This window comes from Nothoprocta perdicaria, unplaced genomic scaffold (assembly GCF_003342845.1).
Source record: "Nothoprocta perdicaria isolate Ctin4 unplaced genomic scaffold, notPer1 scaffold_258, whole genome shotgun sequence".
Classification (NCBI taxonomy): Eukaryota; Metazoa; Chordata; class Aves; order Tinamiformes; family Tinamidae; genus Nothoprocta; species Nothoprocta perdicaria.
Genome location: NW_020455486.1, coordinates 486,444 through 513,892, shown reverse-complemented (window position 1 = coordinate 513,892; position 27,449 = coordinate 486,444). Strand labels below are relative to the sequence as shown.

The 27,449-nt window shown below is 44.4% G+C and overlaps 1 protein-coding gene and 1 long non-coding RNA gene across 2 annotated transcripts in view; one reads left to right on the top strand and one right to left on the bottom strand.

Moving 5' to 3' along the window:
- LDLRAD4 (low density lipoprotein receptor class A domain containing 4) overlaps positions 1-27,449 on the bottom strand; it is a 235,267-nt gene that overhangs the window by 65,593 nt on the left and 142,225 nt on the right. The window lies entirely within an intron of this gene.
- Positions 4,725-5,496, top strand: LOC112948229. Its single transcript, XR_003249567.1, has 2 exons — positions 4,725-4,768; positions 5,442-5,496. It is a non-coding gene; the product is annotated as an uncharacterized LOC112948229 (long non-coding RNA).

The window sequence follows — 27,449 nt, the reverse complement described above, 5'->3', positions numbered from 1 at the left end:
CTGCCTCAATAAAATTCTGAAGGAGATCTTTAAAATTGCATATTGTGCCTATAGTGGGACTGACCTTCTCTGGCAATGGCCTGGTAGAGCTCTCAGAGCAGATACAATTTCCTAGTGTTTACCATAAATGCGAACTACTAGCTGGAGAATCCAGATAGGGATTAATTGTATTTCAACAACAGTTAATGACAAAGGACTTTCTTGATACAGAGAACAGACATGAATGTAAGGAGATTACACTAGCAATTCCTTTTGGTCGACACCTTTCACTGAAGAAGCAGCCCACTAATTATATTTTTAAAACTTATCTAAAAATCTAAATGCAGCAAAACAGTTGCTGCATATACAGAAGCACTGACAATAATATGAAGAATAAAAAAAAACATTTTTGTTATTAATACTTTTGTCTGTGCTTGAAAATGCTGTCATCACTGGAAAAAAATAACCAGCGCCTGGAATAGTCATTCATTTCAGGTCTAGGCGCTGGCACTGAATAAAAGCACAACTGAACACGCAGAGGGATATTTAATAAATGAATATTTTATGCAATCAATCAACATGACATGAGTTGCCACTTCAAACCATCCAGAAGTTATAGCAGTGCTTATAACAGGACAGCTTAAATATTCTTACATCTTTCAATTTTATCTACTTTCAAAGCCTTTAGGGATCATACGTTGAAGCTTTTCTTTGCAACTGAGAGCGCCAGAAATTAACCTTTTCTACAGTGAACCCCAAATTTATACGTGCTTCCACAACAGTAGCCTTTAGAAGGTGAGTTTCAGACAAGAGTGCAAATTAACACATGATTTGCCAGAGGACTGCGGGACTTCATTACTGTAATCCTGCAGTAACGCCGCGCCACAAACTGGACATGACCTTCAGAAGGAATCGGACAGTGAAATCCCAACGAAGCTGTGAGCAGCACCAGCTTCCAGCCACAAGCCAGGCTTTCTGTGCAGGACTGGCCAAGCCAGAGGCACAGCTCTGTACAAGGGCATAGCTAGGGACAGGCACCGACTACCTGCACTTCAGTCTGTCTTGCTGCACTCCACACAGGTGTTCGTGCAGGAGGGTCAGCCCTACCTCTCTGTGTTCCAAAATCCCTTGGGGACCAGTTCAATTATCCATAGATAAACACTACTCAAGTCCCAGAGGGAGCCTACACTTAATCAGATGTGTTTACAGGACACATCCTACGAGGACACAGTCAGTCACTGCTGCGGAGAGAAGCCGAAGACATTTCCACACGCATTGCCAAGCGCTACTCCTAAACCCAACCTGAGCTCGTATTTGTTTTCCAGGCTTTTGTTCCCCATGGAGCTACGCAGGATCAAAAGCTGTTTACTCCTTTGTCCTGATAGGTTCTACATGGACGAGGTTTCAGTAAAATGTGCCAAAACCACCAGTCCGGGCTCTCGTGTTGTTGCTGGAGCCTAAGGAGGGATGACACATGGTGTTTACAGTTCACGCCGCTCTGAACTCCCCAGTTCTCTGRAGAAGAGAAAGGCAGTGCGATCGCAATCTCCTGATTAGGGCCTGCATTTTTCAAACGTACACATCTTTGCAGCATTTCCACAGTATTCAATTCATTTTGAATGTAAACAGCTCCAAAAATAGGGAAAACACTAATTCTCTCCTTATAAGGTCTGAATAAAGGAAAGAAAATATAGGCTGCATTCAATATGATAAATGTCTAAGACATTTTTCTTGAGTGGGTTTCTTGACTCTAGCTTCTACATTCACAGGAGACAAATTATTTTGGTACACAGAGATAAGAAATTGTGTCACCTCAAATTAATTTTGTACTACAATTACCAGAAAATGCTGCTGTGACCCATAATCTTTTTTATCATTTTCAGACTTTCACCCCACTTAAAATTTGATTCCAAGGTGCTGCACAATTATTTCAAGACTTGGTCCTGTATCCTGCTCTGCCTATAAATCAACATTGTTGACAGGGCACATCAGCATACACTATCACCACTATAGAATGCTTGCATTATTATCTGCCAGATGGCTATGAGAGTTGAATGAATTATAAGAAAGTTCTCTTTCTCCCCTTCTGGGTTCTTTGCTGTTGCGTAAGCACTGCAGCCTTGTTGACCTCATAGCAGTACGAGAACTAAGCAAGGGAGATGACAAGAACAAATGGCCAAAGGTGCTGCAAGACCAAGTGCAGAAAAGAGGTAAAATCACTTTTGGAGAGTGATCTAACAAAGTCCTCCATTTCAGCCACAGGGTCCTGTAGGGTTTTTGATTCATATATAAAATCATAAAGATCTGCTGCTAAAGATATTCAGGTATCAGCCAGTTCAGCCTCCTATACATAGGTAGAATATCATGATGATACCTAAGCTGTTCTTAAAAACCTCTCCTAAGGAGACTTCATTAGCTTTCCAAGGCAGGCAGTTATGGTGCTTCACCACCTTAACAATGGAAAAATCTTGCAGATATTTAGCCTAAATCATCTCTGTGGCATATTAAATTGACTTCTCCTTCCTCCAGAAACTATGGGGGACCATTGATCACTGTCACTTAAATAATGACATTTTGCATATGCCCCAGGGTCTTCTTTTTTTGTGGACTAAGCAGGCCTCTTTTTTTTTTTTTTTCTGTCTTTTCTCTAAGGTTACATATTATGAATCTCACATCATTCAGAACTTTCTCTACTTGAATTTCACCTTCCTCAAAGTATGGTAACCGAAACTCAACACAGTATTCTCCTGACGAGGATCAGGACAAAACATAGCAGAAAAATTGCTTCCATTGTCCAACTATGACACTACTGTTAATCTGTCCTTGCAGGCAATGGAAAACTAAAATACACTGTAGAAGCTGAGTGAATTCCAAACATATATTTTTATTAGGAGAATAAAATTAAATATGATGCAAGGAAAGTCCCTGCCCTACAGAGCTAGCTCATCTTTTGAAACAACATAATTACACACACATTCTCACACATTATGCTTTGGCTAGTTGCCTGTATGACCTACAAATTCTGCTTGTTATGAGGTACTTATATTTATTCAACAATTTTCACTGCCTTTTTATCCCATTTTTTCAGAAATGCTTGAAACCTTGGGCTTGGCTCTATAGTCCCAACTGAGCAGGTATGTCCTGGACGTGACAACAGCCCCACTTACCGACAACTGCAAGGGCTGTCCTTTCAGGTGGATAAAACCACAGAAAAAGCGCTGCCAGCAAACTGATCCTTCARGTTTGGACACTATTAAGTCTACAGTTGGCAAGTAATCTATCACCTCAAGTGGGCTTTAATGCTCTTTGACTCACTGGCCACTTCTGAGGAGGAGTCAAAGCAGGAGGCTCCCAGCAAAGACAAAAGGAGCCAAAGGATAGCTAGAGTGCTGAGGGAACCCAAGCAGGGACTCAGCAGGTCTTTCTGTTTGCACAGGGCTGTCCACATCACATACTACCTGCAGGCAGAAGAACTCACTCACAACCTCTTTTTGTCAAGTTCATCTTYATTTCTTTCAAAGATCCGCCTGAAGGCATTCACTGAGAACTGAAAGTTCCCAAAGAACGGAAGACTAGAGATGCTGGGAACATGAAGTGACCATACGGAGGGAGGGCTTTAGAGGAAAGTTATTTCTCAGCAAGATAGGATTCCTGAAATAGCTGATTGCTCACTGGTGCAAAACATCTGTGCCTGGATAGCTCCAGGCAGGATGGAGTACCTGAAGGCAGCAGCTGAAAGTCACAACCATTGACTTGAATGTGAAGCCACAGTTTTTAGTCCCTTTGACTAATCCCAGGAAATCAGAAAGGAAATGGAAAAATCAGGGAAAATCATCAAAACTCTTTTACAGCTCAAGAACTTGTAGATCCATTGATACTGATTATCTGACTATTGCACACTAAGGATTTTTTTCCGACATGCTGTAAGAAACAACATGTGTGGCGCTTCACTCAAATTACCTTTCTTACAACTCATTAAAAAACAAAGCAATCTATAATGTTTCTGCAAACCAGGCTGATAGATTTCCTTTAATTTCAACCATCAACTGTTGAAGCAGACCAACAAATAACCATAGCCCAGTTCCCACTGAGCTCCCCCAAAAGGCTGCAAATACAGAACCTGTCGCATAGACCCATCTGCTTTTCACCAAGATTGAATAACTTTCACCAAGATTGAGAGCGCTTCAGTTATGAGTTTATCTGAACAGCCAAAAGGCTTTAAAGGATACAGTTGAAAACTTTGCCTTTGAAAAACAARTGGGAGCTGAGGGAGCAGTCACAGAAGCCTGCAGTTGCTGCTTGGTTGCCTTGCAGTATGTCCATGACACCCTCCCCACCATTAGTGCTCCAACCAGTTCAGGTTTCTGAGCAGCAAACATGGGTGTCCTTGACATACTGATGCTTTGAAGGGTCCCAGTCACCTCCGCGTACACCACTGCCAGGCACAAAAACTGCTCGAGTGAAGGTGCCACGTGTCAAAGCAGACCAGGGACCTTATCCAACTTAACAGCAGCCACTATTTACTCTCTAACGGGACTTTTCACATGGACCATTTCAATGTTGACTCAGCAACCAGGCCCTGCCAACAGCCATATAGTCAAAACTTAGATGGTGGCCAACTGATGTGCAGAGACAGGAATTTCTTCCATTTGCTTTGCTTAAACAGAAGAAAGGGGGAAAAATGAAACGACAACCTAAACTATGCCCTAAGACTTGGCTTTCTGATGAAGATTGAATTTTAGAAGGTTTGTCAGACTCATCATTCTTTGAAGAACTGAACTGCACTTGGGTAAGTTACCATTCCCCTTGTCTTTACTAAAAGTGAGGGTCCTCAGCAGCCACAGAATCCATATGTTCTTCAAGAAGAGCCCCACAGGAACGTCTCTGGGAAGGCCAAGCTGGCAGCGGTGGCCATGCTGTCTCTCCACCCCRAGACACGTCGCCCGCAGGCTCTGGTTATATTAAACCTACCTTTAATGCAGCCAAACATTTATTCTTCCTGACACCAAATACCTCATATTCATCCCAAACGGTGACTGCCTCTAATTACATAGCTGGAAAACAGAACATATAGGCTATTAGTTGGCGTATGTCTGTCTGCCATTTAATTCCAGCTCCCCACGCGGGGTAGGCAGGAGTCCCTGGGAAGGTTTGAACACTGCATTTGAGCCAGGGCCATCCCATCCCAGACACACAAGGAATGACTAACAGAGGAGCCAGCAGCTCCTGCGGCATCATGTGTCACTGGGAAAACCCTGGTTTGTGCTGAGTACAAGTACCCTCCCCAGCTTAAGTAGAGGGTGCTTGGGAATGACACGGGACTTGCATTCAGGGCCAGGTGCTTGACTGAGGTAGGGAGGTTCTGGCATTAACTCCGAGGGAGTTTCTGAGAAAGTCACTTCACCCCTTTCGGTCTCTGTTCCCCTCCCTCCCGCTTTCACTCCCTGTTCTTTCCCCAACAGACTATCAACGCCTTGAGGTGAGGACGGCCGGTTCCTGCTCCCCTGCACACTGTTTGCCCAGAGTTTGGTGTCTTTTTTATCGGTCCAGCTTCCCTCGTTTCCCCGTTTCCCAAGTTGTGCAACGCTCTAGTTCTACAGAAACTCTGCTCGTTTTCTACAGAAACGCCGCTCGTTTTTCTAAATGCTGAGCACACAGCAAGCAACAAGTTCACCTTAACAACAGTAAATCACTATCCAACCTGGAAAGAGATATGAATTTACAGCAAACTGACCTTAACGACTGCCCTCCTTGTTACAGGGCTGGGAATAATCCGATCCATCTCAAATTCCTCCTCAGTCTACAAAAATATCCTGATAGGCAACTGCAATTCTTATATTTTCCTAAGTTTTCCTAAGAATTTTCTGCAGGCTCCACTACTCCAATTCAAACCTGTAACAAGCCTCCAAAAGGATGCTATTAAGACCCTGTGCAGAATATAATGTGTTACTGTAAATGTTTAACATATCTGTTATGAAAACTATTGGAAAAATTAATTATGAATCTTGCAATCATTAACACTACATTGTAACCAAGAAAAAAGTATCTAGAAGAAAGATGGGGATTCCATTTTGTTTTGCTAATAAAAAATGAATCTCTCCTAAGAAGGATGAATTGATTGTAAATGGCATTTGCCTAGTAGCTCTCACTCTTCTCAATGCAAATGAATGGAACATAAGCATGTTCAGCTGCAAAAATAATGTACTTCTTTTTGCTACTGTCAGAAATTCTTCAAACAAATTCTTTCTAAACTGGTGAGGAAGTCCTTTGTGTCTGCTTCAGTCAAAGAACTCTTTAAGCTGTAAAACGGTCCCTGTAAATGCTCCTAAAGTAAGGACAGAAGGAAAAATAGGGGGAAAAAAAAGAGTTTGCAACAAAGTTTCTTTATTTTAGTAGCTTTAAAAATTGGCTTTTCTGGCTTGGAAAAGAGGTACAAATAACTGTCCGCAGTGACATTACCTCAGCTACATATTTGTTAGAGAGACTGAACAGCAGAGTCTGGGAAAAGTGCAAACTATTTCTCAAAGTAACCTCTTGTCCGTCTGGCACATTTTAAGGGACAGAACGTCTGGGTCACATAGGAAAGGAGCTGGAATCTCTGTGAACCTTGACAGAGCCATGTTGCAAGCTGTGTGAACTGCTTCAAATGAGGGAATTAAGGGCGGGAGAAGGGGGGCGAAGTGCCACTGTAAATGTCTCACTGAAACACTTAAAAATACTGTAAAGCTGCCAGAATAAGGGACTCACTGTTGCCAACCCTTGCAGTTTTATTGCAAGTCTCCTGATGCTCAATTTAAAGTCGTAGCTTTTGCAAATAACTGATTACCTGAGCATCAGTTTCCGTGAAAGCAGGTTGCCTGCAGAGGTTGCACGGAAAAGCCTCAAGAGCTGCAGTAGTAGTCTGCAAAAGCTCAAGAAAATAACCTGTTTACTGAAGGTTTGTGACTCTTAAGCTAGTCATGATTCTGAGGGAGGGGCTGAAGACTTGGTTTAAAAGTTGTTGCTAGAAATGTGAGAAGCCTAAAAAAATTTAGAAAGGGAAAAAGGAAAAAAAAAAAAAGAAACAAAGAAGAGGCAAAATCCCCAACAACTCTGCTTTAAAACGAGCCTAAACGAGCTGTTCAGTAACACAAGGAAACAGCAGCAAGTAGCAGCAAGGAAGCTATCCCCGCGTTGCCTTGTCTTTGTAACCCTCGCAGTGAAACTCAAGCAAAATAACCCTCACAGTTCCCTAACTCAAGGAGCAATAATGAACAACAGCTGAGCCTTAGAAATACAYAGAGCTCAGGCTGCGGCCTTTGCGAGGAGCAACAGGGAAAGGCAGAAGAGCTCCCAGCGGCTGCTCACGGCAGCATCACAGACACGTTGTGCCCCAGGCCTCTCCTCCCTGCTCAGTGCACCATCCACGGCGCGCACCCGCGGGCCCCGCTGCAGCAGTGCAGGCAACTATCAACACTCATGAGCGCACTCGGACGGGAAAACACGGTCGGCCCACGGGCCAGATCAAGATAACGGAGATGCAACACTGTGAATAAACGATCGCTTCCACCTTTGCTGTGTTTATCTCTTCCTTCATCGCTCTTTCTCCGCTGCCCCCACCACCACTCCTCCACATTTCCATTTCCAAGTAAGATAGAGGATCCAGATGTGCGTTTGAATCTAGAGGGGAAAGCGCAGAGGAAGATGCAAAGAGATAAACGCGCTCAGACTTATTTCCCACTCGGATTTCTCGTTGCTGTTTCTCCCATTGTTTTTCCAGGGAGGAGACTGGCCTGACCAGAGTGGCGCAGAGAGGGGCAGAGCACCCGCAGCCAGGCAGGCGGCTGCGAGCGGCGGCGGGAGCCGTGTCCGGAGGCAGGCACGGAGCAGCGCGGAGGCTCTGCCTCCTCAGAGGCCCTGGGAAGACCCCGAGGCTGGGGGCAGGTGCACCGTTCCCGCAGTGCGGGGCTCTGCTCCGCTGGCTCCAAGGCTGACAGGGAGATTCCTCTCGCAATCGCTTCCTCTCCAAAGCACCTTCCGGCTCAAAGCAGCCGCTGCCACAAGTGCTGTCAACAACGGGAGGCTCCTATTGAAGATGGGCATTAAAAATACTCATAATAATAATAATAATTCCTGGGGACTCCCGGCCGATGTCTGTTGCGTCTATCCCTGCTGAATTTGTTGTGTGGAAAAAAATTGGAGTTGGAAAGCACACCAGGCAACTCACAGGAGACCTGGAGTGCGTTTTTGTTGTACATTTTGGTTGAAGTCTTGCTTCCCATTTGTTTTTAATGTTCTCCAGACTTTCACCAAACTTGCTAAGCGTTGCAACGCTTTTGTTCACGCAGCTTAAAAACTACTCTACAAAAACCAGATATAGACCTTTAGAAAATAAGCTGCAGGGAGGGAAAGAACTCTCCAATACAACTGCATTAAGCTTCCCAAGCTCCGGGGAATAGGCCACTGGACACTTCAGGCAGGGCCGGCTAGCGAGCCTGCTCCTTCTCCACAACTGACTCCAATTTAATGGCCAGATTCGGGCATCTCCTCAGGTGGGTCTGCAGGTGAGCGCGGATCTCCGCCGTGCACACAGCAGCGGAGCCCGGCTTTGCCCGCAGGAAAAACAGCAGCAAGGAGCAGCGGGTTTCGCTCCACCTCCTCCACGTGGCACACCATGAGCAGGGCGAAGCAAGCCACCAAGGCCCCCGAAAGCATACAGGGAACGGGTGAGGCAGCTCGGCTTGGGCGGCTCCTTTGGAAGCGCCGGGGTCACCGACCCCTCGGGCCACCTGCCGCTCCGTACGCAGGGCCCCTCCAGGAGCCGAGGAGGCCGGAGAGCCGGGTGCAGCAAGCAAGCGGCTCAAGGAGAGCTCCCATGGATGTGCCACCCTGTGGCGGCAGAGATGTCCCTGGCAGGGCCGGGCTGGGGGCGCTGCYAGAACACAGCAGAAACAACCACSTTGGTGCCGGGGCCCATGGATCTCTCTGGCACAGAGGGGTTTCAYCCCGGAGAGCCCGGGAAAATTGCTGGCCGACCACATTGTGSAGTGAAGGAACRGGGACGCTGCCACACACCAGCTCTGAGGAGACAGGATGACACATTACTTGTATACTATATACTCATAAAGGAACACTGTACAGACTGATAAATCGTTGGATGAAATGTATTTACATGTGCCTGCTGAAACATATACTATCATGCTGAAGCCCTACGCACAAATGTAAATATTTAATAGCAGAAAAGGAGTAAATCTGCGTGTTCATCACAAATTATTTTTCACCCAAAGACTTTATTTAGAACTTATAATGCAATACTCCAAATAAATGCCACATTTGCTACGTTTTACAGAATCTGCACTTTGTTTGTGATTCATATTTGTTTATTAAGAGTCCATGTGCACATTATTTGAAGCTGACAGTTCCCGACATCTCCGTGTGCCCAACAGTCCCAAGAGGAATGTGCTGCCTCCCTCTTGGAGAGTTCCTGAAGAGCCACAACTCTGCCTCATGCTACAGAGGAGCAGGAACGGGGAGAGGTGGGACACTCAGTGCGGTCATAGACAATCTGCACAGACATGTCATGCCCTCCCAGGGGCAGATAAGGCTGGAAGCAGTTCTCRGATACTGCAGATGAAAGCACACAAATGTGTGTGTTGCATAAAACTTGTTAAAAGACTGCGTGTAGCTAGATATGAAATCAAATTAATGGCTAACGTGTTATTGCGCAAGAGTAATTATCAAGATGACGGGGTTAATTTAAGGAATATTAACAGGTTTGTAAATCTTGCCAGACAAATTTATCAGATGGSGGTATCTGACATCTCACCAAACAAGCTCTGCCTTCAGAAAGGGTTGGCTTAGGCTCTGCTGTTGAGCTTCTCCTACAAAAACAAAGCAGGAGGTGAAGGAGAGCAGCGTGCCTGACACGAACCGCGCTCGGAAAYTTCATTACAGATTGGCTGGCACCTSCTCTATGCGCAGCAGCACCCAAATCTACCTTCAGTCAGGTAAATCTTTAAGATAAGAAGCTCCTCGATAATCATCAGAACATTACTACAGGAAAACGCAGGTATCTCAAGTACAAAGGCTGCTAGTCCTCAAAAGTCCTCAGTAAAATACGTCCCATCTCTGAAAACCAGGCTCAAGTCAAAGAATATTTAAGGACTGCTCCACTTGCCARCCCTCCCACAGGACCCAGGCACATTTCCCAGGTGCTGATCCTGCTGTAGCTCAGCACAGAGCTTCAGTTCCTATAACACATCTGCAAATCACTTCAGCCCGAGCTGCACGGACAGAACGAAGCCTGCCGCAACTTAAGAGATAAAGGTATCCTGGTAATTCTTCACCGTGCTTTTTGTAACTCAGTTGGTAGAAGGCTCAGGTGAGAGCCAGAGAGCAAAGGAGCCTCTTGGACAGCGACCAGCCGTCCACTAAGACCAGACCTTTAGTCTCCGGCAGTGCAAGTTAACACACACACGCGATATCTTAGGACCTTTCTCCTGCAGCAGGCTTTTTCCTATTTCGGGTTTCACTGCCAACAAAAAAGTTGGAAACTTCAGTGTTTACAACATTTTGTTTAAAACAAAAATACCTAAATGAATCACAGTCACTAGGGAATCATGGTGTAGGAGGATTGGCTACAACCATGTACTTCTCCAAAACAAAGCTGAGTAGGCCTTCCACTGCAAGGATTAATCTGAAGCAAGAGGATCTCCGTAACTTCTCACGGGAAACTTCTCAGCCTGAGTTATCTCAGAGTGAGGAACTTCTCTTGATTTATCTTTTTGTACCACCAGCTACACACTTTCCTTCCAAACGTACTTTGTTTATCTAAGATATTCAATACACCATTAATATTTAGGATCAATCCGCTTAGAAATGGCTTGAGTCAGGTGTTCTGAATTAGCATCCTCTAATTTGAAATTTGGCCCATCTTTTAATAGATAACAAACCCTAACTCTTTGCAAGTTCTGCTAATTCCCTCTTCTTCCTCAGCTTCACAGATTCAAAGCAGAGGAGTTGCCTGCCTTTCCATATGTTGTTAGTTTGTTCGCTATTTTAGACAGAAAAAATAACATATAAGAGTTTATTTTTATTCTAGGTGCATACAGCCATGCTCTTCCAGGACTCTGTCTGCAGTATTCATGAATTTTGATACTGAGTGATTTACAACTTGATCAAATCTTAACCTTGGCATACCAGGCCTGAAGAAATAAGAATATAATTGAGTTTGTTTACTACTATCATAAAAGGAAACACTTTTCCTTGCAATATGCAGATGACTGTGGACTTGGCTCTTATAAGCTGCTGAGRCTAAGAATTTCACAGGGTAAGTGATGACATCTGTACAGATCAGAAGGCTGTCCAGAGTTACAACAGTTAAAGATTCAGCAGGAATATTAAGCATCTTACTCCTGGGTTTAAGCCAATCAAGATGAGGAATCAAGCTGAATCTTAACATGGAGCAGATTTTTTTCTTCTTTTGAACATTCCTCCAAAAGATGTTTTCCAAAATACCGTCTTCCCTCACCTCCCCCCCCCTTTTTTTTTTAATATTCTTCCAAAACTGCAATGCTTCACTTAGAAATAATTACACCACATTTTCTCTTCCAAGAGCTGTTTAGGGACCAAATGACCGCACAAGTGAGTAGGAGGGCAGGGGGCAGTTACGCCAAGGCCCTTCCAGGAAAGGATTTTTCCACGCCACTCCGAGTTGCCTCCAGGATGCTAGAAGTGGCAGGAGGTGCCGCGAGGACAGCGGGACAAGCGCCCGCCCCACTCTAGCCGACAGCGGGAGCCGACAGGCCAGGGTCGCGGGCCCTGCAAGCGAGCGGGCCCCAAGGCCTGTGCAGGCCAAGGTGGCCTCAAGGCCTGTGCAGGCCAAGGTGGCCCCAAGGCCCGCTCAGGCCGAGCCGGCCCCAAGGTGGCCCCAAGGCTCGTGCAGGCTGAGCCGTCACATGAGGGGGCCCCAAGGCCCATGCAGGCCGAGGTGGCCCCAAGGCCTGAGCAGGCTGAGCCGGYGCACAAGGCGGCCCCAAGGCCCACACAGGCCAAGCCCATGCRCGAGCTGGCCCCAAGGCCCGTGAAGGCCAAGCCGGCGCACGCCGCACAGGCCAGGGYGCTCCACCCAGGCTCGGGTCAGCTCCTGCCCGGTGGAAGGCCTTGGGAAGACGATCCAAGCAAAACAGCGGCTTAATTCAGGCCCARGGGCGCAGCATGGAGCTGAACCCATGTGCATTCAAGGGCGCAGGGCACAGGGAGGTCAGTGCACAAACATCCATTCGACTCCGCATGGAGCRCCCCAACGGAGGATCGGGCATACGAGCGAGCTCCATGCTAGTGCCAAGCGACTGCACCTTTGAAATAACCCCGAAAACGGTTCAGCCAGACCCATACGGACATGCCTGCCAGCTAAAATGTCTTTTCAGAGCAGAAGTGTCTCTGCACAGAGTCAGCTCTAGCATTTCTGGACCGGCTCAGTCTGCCACTCGGGTAGCTGACATGCCCTGTCCATCTTGGGGTGCTCAGTTCCCRCATTCCTCGCCCGTGGCCTGTTCACACTGCCCCTCTGCACCCCTTCTTTCTTCATCCTTGGCCTCTGCTGTGTCCTGGCACCCTCATCCCTTCTCTTGCTTTACAGGCTATGAAAGAGTTATATGCCAAGCAGCGCGCTAAATGATTTACATGACCCACTCGGGATGGGAAGGGATTTACAGGGCAAGGAGTACTGCTGAGCTAGACAGATGTCTCTGCTGCAGGGGTTATGGCTAAGAATAAGGCTGCAGAGACTCATTGGAAAGGGGAGGTCCATGGTTTACAACAGGCTGACAAGCGAAGGGTTGGCAGGGACTCCTGCACTGGGGCAAGATCTACATATGGGGCCATGCAGTTAATTTTAATGCTGGGTCACCAGGTTAATGTGGGCAAAGGACTGGAGGGGCCCCTTGTTAGATGGGAGTTAACAACACACGTATGTGACGTCTGATGACCATGCCCAGGAATGGAGAGCGCTCATGGGAAAGGCTTCCTTTGCCCTCCTCCAGCTGCATGAGCCCTACAGTGTAAGACAAGGCACTGCAGGGGAATATAGAAAGGCCACAGGGTGGTATCAGTCAGAACAACACGCTGACCTCGCCACTGCCAAGCTCTGGAGACMCAACAGCAGAGGTAAGTGTTGAGAAGGCTACAAAGAACTTACTTTTACAAAGGAGCATCAGTATGGAAAGAACAAAGCTGAGGAAAGCTAGTCCAAGCCACTTCTCTTTCAATCCTTCCACCAATTCCCCTTTCTCTCTAGTAAAACCTCTGTCTTAGGTATCGCTTGTCTTTTCTCTCAAGGCCTATTCATTTCCCACCTCTCACGCCTCATTTCTCACGGAAGCACCAGCTCCTGCCTCTGATCGACCAGTGATGCCAGCATTCATCACCAGCTTCAGTGACAGGCTGGGACAACAATCTTTGCAGAACCATTTGCCATGGATATGAACAATACTGCATTTGTCAGGGCATGAGAAAAGGACACTGCAGTAATCAAAACATGAAATGGTCTATTTTATCCAAACGAGAGGGTGGATAGAAACAAAAGTAGCATAGAAAAATCGTAATTTGTCTAGGACTCCTCAAGACTCATCTTGCAACAGTGGCAGCTCTACATATTCTGTTCCAAAATCAAACCAAGGTATTACTCTGAGGTTCACATGGCTTTCCTCAGCATTGCCCTGCTATTAGCTTCACTATGAAAAAGTTCCATTAAAGAAAAGCTCAACTACCCCATTAATTATAATGAAAAATAGCAAACCACTCACATAGATATGAGAGAGAATTCAAAAGCTCAGTAAAGCTGCTGCTATTTAAAGGAGGAGAGTTATTGTAAACAATGGTGTTTTAGTGTTTTATTTTTATTATTTTATTTTCAACATTACTTTACCTTCACTCAGATTCACACTATCTATCAGCTTCACTTTGTTCCTATGCACAACTACAGACACTGCAAGGAAACAAAGATCCCAACACGTGAGTGTTATTAATATTGCAAATGATAACTCTTTAGGTTTACAATAACTATGTGACTAAACCTGAGTAACTGAGTAATTAGGATGCTATTGTTGTGCACTCTGGCACACCACAGAGCACGGCTGAAGCAGCCAGATAAAGTTGCCTTTGTCATGACCTGCGCRTTCTCCTCTGTGCCGGCGCCGCCAAAGGCAAACGCGACATCGCAGCTCYTTCCGCTGCCTTGACATGGGGCAGCCAGAAATGAGGGCATCCAAACACGTTAGGCACGCTCAAAAACCAGGTTTCTGACTCAGATCCCATAATCCCTCCCATGCTAGTAATTTGGTTGATTTGTACTGTTTTTCCCATTTCATACTACTGTTGAATGACTCCAGAAGAGGCTCGAGTTCCTCAGATTTTTTACTTTATTGGCTACCTCTCTCCAGACAAACCACAAAAGACGTGAAATAGGATGTGATATTTTTGAGCAATGTGTAGCCAAGTGACAGCATGCTGTCTTCCAAAAATACATTTTCACGGATGACACCAATATTTGAGGGGATTTTTCTAGCCATTATTTGTTCGTACGTCTCCGTGCATGTTAAAAACTGGCGTGGCTGTCAGCTCTCCTCATGCTTCTTGGCACATGGACATGAAAAACACACTTCACMAAGCAACTTGATAGATTTCATCATCACAGCAAGTATTATTTACTTCAGCTTTGTGATCTTGACTCCGAGGGAGTCTAACTTCCTACGGGGCTTCTCCTAAGTGCTGCACCATACATAGCCCCTCTTCTGGGCTGTCGGATTGCTCCCCAGGCAATTGTAACATTTCCCATTTGTGGATGATCTCCTGTTAAATGCAGATTGCCCAGGTAGCTTTCAGTAATCACAAAATGGTCCTTGAAGGCACCTTGCTTCGTTTAAGCCTGGGTTGCTCCTCAGTTTCYGAACTACAAGGAGCAGGACCAGAAAACACGCTCTTCTGCAAGCAGCTCTTCCTAAAAGGCCTCTGGCGCAGCACCAGGACATTCCTCCTCTGCGATACTCYGTGGTAGTGCTAGAGAAGAGCATTTATGTCTTTGGCCCTTTATGTTGTAGAAATAAAGATATTTATACCCAGTCATCTCCCTTAAATTACACTTACTCACCTTCGATGCCTTTCAACCCTTGCTGGAGAGGGAGCCTGGACTGAGAGGAGGAAGGCCCTCGCTTGCCAACGAGCACGTGGGGCGCCTGCCTCACTGCCCCACGGCGGGGGGAAACCCACCCCTCCGGCCTACACGTGGCTGGAGCCAGTGGCGTGGACACCGTGCCTGAGGTGTGATCACCGTGTGTTGCTACAGCCACTCGGAGAAGGGGAAAAGCAAGTGCTGCAGGATGGCGCACGGCAGTTCTCTGCACTGGAGTAACCAACCTGGACATGGCCTGGCTCTTCATGGATGCCTCTGGATCTGCAGGCTTGCAAGGGTCACAGTGCTGCAGCCTAAATCCAGGTTGTGTTTTGTCTTCATAGGCTTTTCACTTGCACCCAGTTCCCAGGGTACAGACATCAACAACTTGGATGTCCTTAAATGGGATACCACATTCATCTCAAAGAGACAGCTTTAAGATGACTTTGGGGAGCTCAAGAGGGGGATGCAGCATTTCACACACACAAAAAAAGGGCATGACAARCTCGCTACTTTAAGGACTAAACAGCTTGCACAAAGTTGTAACRTACCAGAGCAGTTAGCGTAAGGAGCAAGCAAGAAAACTGTCAGCTCAGCACAAACCACAGCAGGGATACAAAAGGACTTCAGAGATCACRTGTGGCTGAGAAATTATTCACTGAAACTCCCTATACAGTCAGCAATTTATAGGGGCTTCCCCCCTCCCAAACTACGCACATCTGAATATGATAATTACTCAAATCTGCTAGAAGGGACTCGACAGAGCAGCTATTTCCAATGAAGCACAAAGCCTTTTACAAGATGGAAACCAGTGAAGCTATTAAGTCCTTCAGGAGTGGCAAGATGCCAGRTGGTGATGGGTTGCCATAAGTTCTGTAAAGCCCATCGGGAACAGGTGGATCCAATTTTACAGGCAGCATTTGGGGAAGAGGAGAAAAACAAATTTTTGCAATCAATCCCATAACGCTATCATTTCTTTGATAGTCACAGAAAGGCAATCAGATGCCATGGATAACGGACACAGTACAAGAATGCAGGCAGACCAATCACTGCAAGAATGATCATCTAATTTTATAGCCCRGTTTGCATTTAAGGTCTATACCACATTAAGTGCAAGAAAGTAAATGCAAATGTAAAACATACCATGTTTGACGGAGGAAGTCAGGGATCCATTATACAGCATAAAAAAGTTGCCAGTTACCAGAAGAGCTTTTGACTGGGTAGAGTGAGTAGAGTGCCTTTAAAAACTCCTAAAGGATACAGTGCTATTTAATTGCAACTACACTTTTACTTTGCATATGCAAAAGCAAAAAAATCTTTTTTTTTTTTTTTTTTTTTTTTTTTTTTTTTTTTCTTCCTCTTGGAGATTTGGAGATGGTTCCATTTCTCTAACTCTTGAAGCACGAAAAACTCTTGAAGCTAACTCTTGAAAAAATATTGCTTAGTCTCCTGCTTTTTTATTTCAGCTTGAAATTTCTCCTGGGAACAAATGGGAGGAAAYACAGCAAAAAAAGCATTAGTATGAGGAATTAAGTCCATAAAAATTATACTATGCTGAAAGAATGYTGCTGCTCTTCCAACATTCTGTTACTGATATTTAAAGGTAGGCTTGCTGAATCCAAAAATCYTCAAATTAACCAAGGATTTAATGTCACTGCTCTGCATTCCTAGGTTAACCTAGGAATCTGAGTGATAATACAGACTGAGCAAAGTAAAGCACAACCTGAATTAGGGAACAGATGATGTGGTACAATTAACATGACTATCCAAAATACTGGGCCAAGTTCCCTTCTCTACAGAATTTCTGCTTGGTTCAGCAGGAAGGAGGGTTGGAAAAACAATTCCAGCTCCCTACTTATGTGTCTCCTTGAAACAGAGAAGCTTCAAGTCTGCTTTAACGTGCACCAGATGGCAAAACCCCTTAAAACAGGATCACTTCAACTGCAGCTTCTCCCTGTCTGCACCACGTCCCCTGAAGATCCCTGTGCCCAGGGATATGGGGAGGATGGCCCAGTGGGAGCTGCCTTACAAGAAGCAATCCCCAAGACGTATCTGAGCGCAGCCCTACGTAGGTAGATGTGAGCATTACCTGCAGTTTGCATGAAAATCAGAAAGATGAAGAAGTCCAACGCACAATGTAGGCAGAAACTATATTCATAGAAATAACATTGTACTTTGTGATGCTTTTGAAATATGAGCACTGAATCCATGTTGCAACACATTCTGAATACCTACAGAGTGATCTAACACTGCAATTGCTTAAAAAATTAAAGAAACATATCTTGAGATTAATCAGGATTCAGCAAATCCACTTTGTTGAGACTCACTTTAAGTAGCTGCCTGAGCAAATGTCACAACTGCATTCACAACTTCAAACTCAAACTTCAAAGGTTTTCTCTTTTGTTCTGTGTTTTTCTTTCCAAAAACAGAAAAATACAGTAACAGGCAATATGTCGGGAGAGTAACATGCAATATGTTAAGCAAAGTTCAGCTACAGATGCTAAATTGAAGAGAACCCAACAGGCCACAGACAGGTAACACAGACATGTGCTTCCTTCTATCTCTGGAGGTCTTCATAGATTGCCAAAAATAGATTTGCTTGCTGACATGTAAAAAAAAAAAGAGATGTGGCTTTAATAAATTACTAAAATACTGCTCAAGTAGAGAACAAGCTGATCCCAGATTCTCAGTGATCTGATAAACTGCATTGGGGATTTTTCTAACTTCTAATTAGAAGCATTAGTCTAAATGGAAAAAAAAAATATTTGCACACACAGAGCTATTTTACACAACTCTTTGSAGAGTCTTCTTCAAGAAAAATCGTCGACAAAGTCAAAACAAGACAATACAACCTATATTTGAATGAGTTGTAGACTCATTCTGTATACACACACACACACACACACTTTGCTCCCATTTCCCTCCCATCGCCAACCAGTTAGTTTTCCTAATACATCTACCAGTCCCATTTCCACTACAGCAGCATTGCCAAAACAGAAATGAAGACATCTAACTTAAAGTTGAGGAGCATGACAAGAGTTTAAGAGAAAAAAAAAAAGATCTGTAAGACATTGTGAACAGTAGTACCTTTAGAAAGCACTGAAATTCAACGATTATTTGACATGAAAACTAAATGTTTAAAGGCTTTGGAAATGCACAGTTGACAGAGTAGAACGACCTTCACTCTGTTCCGTAGGGATGCCATTTATCCAAAATCTGGAAACAATCAAAAAAAAAAAATCCAAAGAAAAACAACAACGAACCAACAAAAGAAAGAAACAAAAAATATATTACCACATATAGAGGACAGTGAAGCTTCATTTTATTTGAACTTAACTCATAGAATACAATACTGAAAGAGAATATGCCAAAGAGAAAATAACCACCCATGCAAACAATTACATCACGATAGGTGCACAGTAATGCTAAAAGTGGTCTAAGAACTGTGAGATGCTGTTACCCTACCTCTTTTCTAAGAGTTGAGACTGGATCCACATACAATTAGTAAGAGGCAAACTGCTAACCAGAGGAAGACTTCRGCATTTACCTATTTAGTCAACTGAAAAGACCAAGCCTGCTAAGTATTTGCATGCATTCCCAGCAGAGAGATTATTCTCCCCCAAGACATTAATGCGGTGGCATTAATGCCAAAATTAAAGGTAAAAGCACCACACATTCCACTTGCCATTCACTCACACATACCTAGAGCATTGCTTTTTTACATAAATGGTATGTATGATGCTGCAAAACTATGCAGTTAAAAAAACCCAGTAAAATCCACACGCAGGATAACCGGGTAGCACTGCATTTCAACCACCTCCTAGACAGGAAAGAAAGCCAAAAATAGAAAATCAGCATTCCCAAGCACTCTCTTTCATGTCCCAACTTAATACCTAACAAGTCCAACAAATGTTTCTCTTGTGTTCTCACAGAGGCTCTCTAAACGAAGCTGTGTGCAGTAGCGGACACAGGAAATTTGAGGACGCCTGAAACACAGCTTGATGCTTCATTTCCACTTGGCAACAGCCAGGAAATTCCTGAGTATTGCTGGGAAAACAGTGCCCTACATGAGAAGTCGGAGTCKAGAGGTGGCTTTGGAAGAACACTGCTCAACTGCTTCTCGGATCCTACAGCTAAGTTAATGCCTCAAAAGGCCTAAATAACAGCTCCTGAAACCCTCAGCATGTGATTTATTATGTTTCTCTTCTTGAAAGTTTGTTTCCAACATTACAGCAAAATGTTTAACCACTGATTTGTTAGCAAAAACTTCTTTMCTCCTTAGGCTTTTTGGGTATTAAGAACAAATCCAAAGAAACCCATCACTTAGGTTTTCAGAAACAACACATTCATATCAAATTGATTGTGGGGTAGATTTGCTGAGTGCCTATTAATGAAGCAGGAATTTCAAATTTGCAGGAAGTGAGTGTGTTCCCACCAAGTTACCAGAACCAATGTCAGAGCTGATATCCATGGAGGTCACTTCCCAGGAAGCGGATCTTCCCGAGCTCAGATCAAACAATACTCCAGMAAAAAGATACTGCATATGATGCTCGACATGAAACAGGAACCATCCACAGCACCAAACCATCACCCTTACTCCTGCGACACGCCACTTCCTACAGAYGACCACGACAGTACCGCAAGAGGAATTAACCAGCACATGAGGGGGTCCACGTGAAAAACTACATAGTCGGCACAGTAACCCACACTGACATGCATCCTGCTTGAAGCCCTGCATCGGCCTCAGCCTCTGCCTCACACAACTGCCATCCACACTCCACACTGCTCCAGGAGGTATCGACCCAGGTGCCACCCAAGTTTTTGCTTCTGAAGAYGCTTCCATCTTGGACTTGTGTCCTCCACGGTACTTATGTCTGCCTGTGTCTGGATGCTGGCAGGAGACCTCAGCCTGGGTCATGGAGCTTTGGCAAATCCCGCACAGCTCCAGGGAGTCCTTGGTGTGGCARCTCTGTGACTTCCACAACAGTCCTCGAAATCCATTTGGAAATCTTGAGTTACTACTACAAGGACTGCACACCCACATATCCAGATAGAAGTGACTTAAAGACACTTGGATCCCACTTCTACACGGCAGTGACAAGGCTCTTCTCACATGAAAAGGCTACCTCATTGGAATGGATGGGTACAGGGGTGAATAAGGGCATATAGTAGGTTTACAGGTCAATCCAGTTTGAATAGTTCATCCAACCATCATTATCATATGATGCTGCAAAATTTTGTTTTAACACCTGTTTTAGCTCTGTCTTCTCAGAAGAAGAAAGACAAACTCGGAGTGAGCCAGACATGCATGTGAACAGGCATACCCACCAAGAAAACCTCAGTAGAAGAGCAGCATTTAGAGACATCCATTATAGGATGTTTATAAACCATTGTAACTTCTTCCTCCAGTTTTCTTCATCTGCAACAAACAAGTCACAACTCCGGACGTGTGGTGACACGGTCTTTAATACAAATATACACAATTACAATTAATTAATATTAATGTATTAATGTAATGTATTAATACACAATAATACAAAGGGAGGTCAACTGTCCTGCAACCTCTTAAGTCCCAGCTCATAGCACCACTTGAAAGTCCTCTTGTGGTGCACTCAGTATCAGCTGTTGTGTCTCCCGCAGCTCCAGGCAGGGATAGTGATCATAACTCCTGAAGGCAGCTTAGAGGTTTGATAGGCAGCAAATCTATCCCTTCAAAAGGAAACCAACTCCAAGCTGGAGAACAGATTTAGTGTTCTAGTCTAATAATAAATATTTTGAAGGTATCATGGTTACAGAACACAACCTTAAATAAGCACTTTTTATAAAAATATATGTACTTGTGCATATATATATTTGTATGCAGGCCACAGACTTAGATTGATATTCCTCTCTCAGAAAGATATTTGCCAGGAGAATAACTATAAAATCTAACTAAGTATCTGAAACCCAGGATGCCTCTGGCTCTCCTGGACTGCCCCCGGCACCGAGCAGCTTCTCGTCCCCCACAGAGCTATGACRGAGACGTCACCACAGCGGCCAAACTGCTGCATCAGCTGCATCCTGCAGGTGACTGCTTGACATTGTGCCCAAGTGACATCATTTCTGGGCAGTATTGCTTTAATGAACAAAGAAAAAAAAAAAGAAAGAAAGAAAAAGGAAAGGCATGGGATAAGAAGGTCTGCCATCAGACACAGCTTCCATCCTGCCCTGGGTAATACACAATTTGTCTGCTTTGGCCAACAAATCTTATTATACCTTTAGTAGCCTGAATGTTTCCTCTCCAGCACTTGGTGATTTGCACAATCTCCTCTTTCATCTTTGAGCAAAAATGGTGCAAATTTTAATACCTGTTAGAGTCACTCTGCTCTGCTTCCTCTCCCTGTGTTCAGCAACTTTCAGATCCTAAAATACATTTAGCAAACTCAAGGCAAGCACTTGCAAGACACGAGTGCTTTGAACAGTCACACAYTCACAAAAGCATGTAGAGACACCTGCACTCTTAACACTCCAGCCCTGTGGTTATAGCACTAGTTTTCTGTTTTCCAAAGCAGTCTTCTTCATTCTTTTCCAGTCTGATGCTTCTCACAGTTGTATTTGGACAGTGAATCCTTTCTGACCTTTTACTGAGGGACTTCTTTTCAGTTCGAAGCAACATCATAGGAGCAAACTACTCAAATGCAGGCAGTACGAACTAGCGGCACCTCCAGCCAAGAATCTGGAATTTTTAAGTATAAAACATACACCACTGTCATGCTGTAAAGGGGAACACAGACATTTTGAGAGCAAATTTAGGATGTAGTCATTCAATTAAGCAGACGCAATAAATCAAAAAGTCAGGTTGGTAACTTGGCAGGATAACCTGGCATTATATATGTAAGTGTAACCTTTTCCCCTACTCAGTCTTTCCATATTAATGCACCAAAGCTTTGTATGACTGGATTTTAACACTACATATCACATATGAACATTTCATAGTGTTTACAGCTGAATCAAGTAAGTTCATGTATGGAGAATAATCTAAGACAACAGGTTTTGCAGCTGGGAGCTCTAAAACTGCCTTGGGATAGCACTGCCTGCAAAACATGGGAAAACACACACAACCTCCTCATGTGTCAGTGTCTCCATTATTAAAAGAAAAAAAAAACAGAGGGAGATATGATATCAGCTCCATTTTTGATAGTGCTATTGTGGTACTTAATATAATTCCCAAATAACAATTAAGAGCTTCAGGATGAGGAGGTGTTTCAATTACTGTTCTTGTTTAATTCAATTATTGACTTGTTTAACAGGCCCATTCAATACGTGATTTGTCTGCGCATCTATCTGCTCTGTGGCTCATGCAGACAGCAATGACTTGCACACCATCAAGACAGATGCAAAAAGCCTTGGCCGAGGATCCCCAGGCTTCAGAAGGCTGGACGAGAGTCCCTCTCACATGCAAACACACACGGAGCCTGCAGGTACGTGTGACCATCTAAGCATATGCACACACCTGCATCTGCTCACATACTCTTTTAACAACGTTCCCAGCACCACGAAAGGTCTCTTTCCTATTCTCAAACATTGCACAACCCAGAGGAAAAAAAAACCTACCCCAGGAAGAAGCTTCATTTTCATCTGATGCTAAACTGTGTGACCTTGGTCTTTGGGGAATTCATTAAATCCTCTTGTAAGCACACAGTGTTTTATTTGAACAAGTTTAGTGACGGAGGGCATTCCACACACAGCTGTGTGTACACGGAGACAGACACGCACTGGGAGCAGACAGAGAAAGAAGGACACTTAAGATTCTGCAATTCATTACTTATTAATTTTCCATAAATCAAAAGAGTTTATGAAGAGTATGTTCTGYGCTTTATTTAATTTCCCACTCAACAGCAACCTCTTGATATTAATCAGTTTAGTTTCTTCTTAAGCACTTCTGCAGGTACACCCCATAATATCTTGCAGAAAAAAAAAMCAATAAATACAGTCCAAGTAATCTCATGTATCATCAGACTTGAAATAATTCAGGAAGAAAAATAAAATGTACATTTTGCACAGCCCTTTACAGAGGGAAGTTCTCTGGAGCTGATAGCTCCTCTTTCCTGCTGCATGCTTACCTCTGCTTTTGAAAAATATTGCTCATGTGCGGCTTAAGCCATTAGATGACAGACTARCATGTTTCAGTATCCTCTAAGCAATTGAAAGGTAATTAAAAGAAACACTGGTGTTCCGAAAAACAAGCAGAAAAATCACCTAACAGCACTCTTATGAAAAGTGAGTAAAAAATAAAAGATCTTTTACACACATTTTGTTTCCCTTTTAGTGTATCTATCTAATATACTGGATACTGCCAAATCATTTCAACAAACTCTGTACTCCATRCCATGATATAATTTACCTAGTCATCTGCTCTGTTGATTTTTTAGATGACAGATGAAACAAAGACTTACAAACACAACCTTAAATCAAAAACTGAAGGCAAAAGACTATTTAAAGTTCATATCTGTTTTTAACTACCAGATAGAGAAATATGATCATAAAAAAGTGCAATAAAAAATTTTAGGAACTGAGAATCAGTTCACTAGAACTAAACCTAAAACACTTGCTGAAGAAAAAAAAMCACATTCTTGGACTCTCTTGCTGCTTCCCCTTCTCCAGAGAAGGGCCAGGATAGCATCTTTAGCTGTTTAGACATCTCAAATCCACCTTTAGCTGCAGATCCTGAAAGCAGTTGCCATCTCAAGGGCTTTTTGGCTTCCGTAGAAGGCATCGGCAGTGTCAGCCTAGCTCCTGGAGAAGAGGTGGCCACAACATGTCCCACGACAACCGATTTAACTTGGCAGCCTTCCTTCCTGGCTGACTCTCAGAGGCCCGAAGTGGAAGGATACGGAAGGGGAACCCGCCGGGGCTCCGAGGGGCGGCAACGCTGTGCCTCGCTGAGGGGCTGCACCGCAGCGAGGGGCCGCAGAGCAGGGCGGCGCAGACTCGCGCCTCCCGTCCCGCACAGGCGCTGGGCTCGCTCCACAAGCAGGGAGTCTCCCCCCGGCTTCCCAGGGGAAGAGGTCACATCTCCAAGCGCGGCTGCTCCCCCAGAATGGCCAAAATGGGGACAACTGGTTCCAAAGAGGCTGGAAGCGGGTTAGCAGAGACCCCACAGTCTCGTGACAGCTCTAAGCTTAGTCTGCTCCATTTGCAACCGCGCGACACAGTAGTCGAATATATGAATTCAGGTAATTTCATTCGTCTGGCCTCCGCAGAAAGACATCCCAGAACAGCACACTGGAACGCTTCCCATGTAGCAGGCCATGAAATTTTGTTTTAATGAGAAAACTGCAACTCAAACAAACAATAAAGAACCATCAAATTAGATTAAGAGCATCTGAAGCTGCATATGAACTTAACTGCTGTACTGCAGGCTGAAGAACTGAAGGTATATGCTATCCATTTGACAATGGCTAACAGCGCCACCACAAGCAAGGAAGCTCTCCGATTTCTTTACTTGTACTTTATTTATTGATTAACCTGTATTTTATTTATGTACGAAAGGAAAATGGGATAGCTGTCACATTTTAATAGAATCATATCCCAGCATAAAAATCATTATGGAACGAGATCATAGCATTTATGAGGAAGTGGTGAAACAAAACAAAACAAAGCAAAAATCTAAGTCAAGGAAATTTACAGAGATCACAACGGGGAGAGGGAGGCTCAGCGTCTGCAGTCACCATATAAACAGATACAGCTGCTTAACACAGAGTTCACAACCTTCACTCAGTGGATCTCGGAGTTCAAGTCGATTAAAAACATATATTAAAGAGTAAGTAACTGCCTTTGCCACCATGTATACAGTGCCAGCACCCTCTGTCATGCTGACGCGGGTGGAGATTACCGACATGATAAAGCACTGGGGAAGCAGCCATACCTCCCTGTTAGCAACCTGCTCTATTTGCAATTTAGATGAAGGTGTAAATTGTTCTGCCACAAGATAAGCCACTGGACAACTTCTAGACACCTCTCTTTTCTAAGTGGGAGTAAAAATGCATGATAGAGAAGACAGATTTAACAAATCACTTTTTGAAAAATTATTATTTTACTTTTTCCTGAGCGCTGTGATGTAAAAAGAAAATTGTTCTGGAGACATAGGGAAAGAATTTTGCTGGGTCTTGCAGGGTACTGGCCAAAAAGCAGCACAGGTTTTGCTGGCATTGTACAAGACTATTGAAATAAGATCATATTTTCTGTCACGTCTTGAGCAATGATGTTCTTGCTTTTGCCTTAAGTGAAGAAATATTGTGGGGAAAAAAAAAAAAAAAAAAGAGGATTATGTCGAGTTTCTGTTTTCCCTTGAGAAAATTTAGAGCTGTGTCATAACCCAATGTCCATTCTTTTCATCTACAGATGACAGAATGGAAAACGCCACTTTATTTTAGAAATGAGCTCCTTTTTTCTTCTTCTGTTAGTCACTGCTGCCTGCAGGCACGAGGAGGTGACTCTTCCCAAACTCATGTGTAAAGCACCAGCACCCACCGTGTCTGACAAGGTAACGCTTGCGCCCGTCGCACTCGGGAGCGCAGCTCGCTCCATCGCTGCACTAGCTGGCCCTGGCTCTGGGAAAGATGAAATCCTAGATCAACAAGCCAAACTGCTTTTAGAAATTTAGCTACAAATTAATATCCAGAAAGGTCTCCGTGGTCTGCTTGTCCTTTCATGAGAAGGACAATCCGTCGTCTTGGATCTTTTACCACTTAGATAACTCGTCTGAAACGTGTTCAAGGTCCTTTGTCCACAAGAAATGAGGCTAAATCACTACCAACAGCACACTGCCCTTTTTGGGCTGCAATGCCAGTCATACATAYATATATATATACACACACATATAGGAATGATGTAAAATCTGATGATCTTTTATGTTGCTGAGGAGAAAAAAAAAAAAAAAAAAAAAAAACCACAAACTCAAAGCTTTGTCTTTGAGCTCCCTCCATGTCTTTATCCCTGCCATTCAGAGACAGAGGAGAAGAGATTCCTTGTGAGGGATTTCCCCCTCCTTCAAGATGCTCAGGAGCATCATGCAGGAATCCTGACATACACAGAGGTCTCATCCCCGGTCCTCCCACCATGCCCAGGACAGTGAGGCACGTTTGGGAAAAGGCTYGCTCAGGATGGAGACTAATAACTACAGGAAGGAGAAAAGTTCCTTCCAGCACTCGGACACCTGAGAGGGCAGCTCTCTCTTTTGGCAGGAGAGAAAGTGGAAGATGCCAATCARTTATGGCCTTTTCTCCATGAGATATTTTCTCTCACTGTTTTCAGCAGTTGAGCTAACTGCAATTTAGAAATAATTTTATTGATTCAAGCAGACGAGGAATCTGCRGGACAAATACCAGCCATTTGCAGAGCGACTTTCAGTTTCTCAACCAAACTGAGGAACAAGAGGCTAAATTTCGCTGTGACATTTCTCCATGTCTTCCTCATGCAGCAAGCAGCAGAGCCAAGGCAAGAAACAGCACAGAAGCGGCCATCTCCACGCTGGTGTGAGATGCAAAAACCCGCCTGGATGCCACTGTGTGCTCCGTGCTCCAGGTGTTCCTGCTGGAGCAGGGGGTTGGAATCGATCATCTCTAGAGGTCCCTTCCACCCTCAGCCAATCTGGTTCTGCATASGTGGGAACAGAGCGGCGCTCCAACACAAAGCTGATCTCCCCATTGGAGCAGACACCCACAGCCCCTGAATGCACAGGGGCTCCGAACAAGCCGGCAACAGCACCGCTCCATCCCGGACCCGCTGGGCCTCTGCCATGGGCCGTGCTGCAGTGGCAGCCCCGCAGGCAGCTAACATCACACTCCTTTAAAGGTGCTGCCACAAAATGACTGCAGCTGTTGGGGATTTCTTTTCCATTTGGTGGATTTTTATTTTATTTGTATTGCTGCTTGTCCTACCTGCCTCTGAAATGTATTATGAGGCTTGGTTTTTTTTTTCAGGAATATGCAGCATGCGGGGAGTCTGTGATAAAAGACACTCTACACAGTCCAACTATCATAATTATGCTATGATTTTACACCCAGCAGGAAACTCATGATTTGCCACCCAGGAACAAAGTTAAAGAAACGATCTAAGGTAGCCAATTAAAGTTTTCACAAAGAACCCCTCATCTATTCTCAAAACCCAAAATCTTCTTTTATAGCCCAATCCTCTTAGCACTTATCTCTCCCTTCCTCATTAATCCAGTTTCACCTAGCTGGCACTGACACACGCAGACACAGGGAGGGAGATGCACACACATACAGACACACTCAGCTTCTTTTTTTATATTATTTCTTTCTTCCCCCGCTGCTGTTCA